Here is a 2,023-nt window from a genome sequence, read left to right on the forward strand (position 1 = left end):
GTGTGTGATCACAAATAGTTATAGTTCATATATGTACACACACACACACACACACACACACACACACACACACACAAGAGTCTTTCATGTGATAAGCAAGTACTCTTTCACTGAGCCAAATAGCTCTATCCCAATATTTCTTGAATTATTTGAATTAGAAATCATAAGAAATAGTATGCAGCAGAAATATTAAAATAGGCAAAATTTTGCCTATTATACTGAGTCCAGTTTGGTACACTGAACAGACCTAATTACGCTTCCCTTATTTCAGTATCGTTTTTGAAAGACCTATTTTCAGTTTAAAATGATCCACCTCTACCAAGATCCAGAAAAGCGGTTCAGCTTTGAGCTAACAAAGAACCCTTATTCTGCCTGGATACACACGAGTCATTGCCCACACAAAGCTACTGTCTCTCCCAGAGCTCAGTCCTGCTGACTTAGATAGAGATGATAGAACAACACATTCCATCCTCATCTGACCGAGGGGGAGAGCTCCATGGCAGCTCCTCCTCTTTTTCATTGTGGCCCTTGAGCCACACAAACGACTAACAGAACGTCCTGCTGCCTGGTGCCCAGGGACTGCTCAGGCCCAAAGGGACTGCACGGCCAGACACACCCTGATAGTCCCCAGTGCTCTTGCCTCATTTGGCAATATAGATATTTAAAGTGCACTTCTTAGAGAAGAAGTGAAGTTTCCAGAGGAGTGCTAAGGGAAGGGGCCCAGGAGGAGCGGGAGGGAGGGCAGGATGGGTAGGATCGAAGTACATTGTAAACGCAGGAAAGTCTCAAAGAATAAATAGTTTGGAAGACGTGTACTTCTTGCTTTAGTAACTTTGCCACATCCTGGGAGCTTGTTAGAAAGGCCCTCTTCTCCCCAGCCCAGACCTGCTGGTTCTGAACCTGCACTTTAACAAGATCTCCTGGTAATTCATTTACACATAAAAGTTTCAAAAGCACTGCCCTAGGATATCTAGCCAAGAAAAACTGGAGAAAAACAAAAAGCACTTTAAAGGTGGAATCGATTGTCTTTGTCCCTGATACCCTTATTCCAATCTCCTGGCCCTGTCTCTGTGCATCTAAATCCTACCCTTGAACTGTCTGCAAGGACTCCTCTGTGAAAAGCTGCACTGACTGTGTCAACTGGAGGTATCTTTCAGTCCTAGCCTGTGTCTTTCCTTTGGCCAACACCGTAAGTGCACGCATGCATGGCATTAATCTGTCTTGCTGAAGTCTTGCTGGAACCACCCAATATTCTCAATAGTGTCTCATTGGGTGGGGCTGGGAGATGTATTGGAAAGAAAGAAGAAACAAAGAGCTTCACTGATGGCGTCAATAATCTGGAGCCTTGTGTCAGTCCTGTGGTGGACTTGATCCTGTTGGATATAGGCCCTTAGGGACCATGTTCTGTCTATCCCAGAAGAGCCCTGATACACTTGTGGGCCAGGAATAGCTTTGGCTTTCCAGATGTTACCTACACCAACAAGATGCAAATCATCACATTAAACACTCACAGGCAAGGCCCTACCAGAAGCAGATCTCCTAGTTATAGCCTTGACCTCTGCCGTAAGCAAGTTGTGGGTTTTAAAGGGCTGCTTCTTCCCCACTTCTTGTCTCACGGTTACTCCCACCTGAGAGTTGATATATTTGTTTTATTTTCCAAAATGAACGTATTTAAAGAAAAAATGTTTTGGGGGCCTGGCATCTTTATAAAACTGTTTTCGGATCTCTTTAGAGCTCACTATTCAAGCACTGGTAGTACATTTTCAGTAAAGAAAATGAAGGACAGACAAAAGAATAAGTCACCACCCTAAGGTATCACCTTACCCCAATCAGACTGGCTAGGATCAAAAGCACAAATTATACCAAATGCTGGCGAGGATGTGGAGAAAGGGGAATGCTCATTCCCTGCTGGTGGGATTGCAAACTCATGCAACCCCTATGGAAGAGAGTGTGGAGAACTCTTAAAAAACTGAAAATGAACCTACTATATGACCTGGTTATAAGACCCCCTTGACATATACCC

The sequence above is a fragment of the Nannospalax galili genome, unplaced genomic scaffold (assembly GCF_000622305.1).
Source record: "Nannospalax galili isolate Female #2095 unplaced genomic scaffold, S.galili_v1.0 scaffold2196, whole genome shotgun sequence".
Lineage (NCBI taxonomy): Eukaryota > Metazoa > Chordata > Mammalia > Rodentia > Spalacidae > Nannospalax > Nannospalax galili.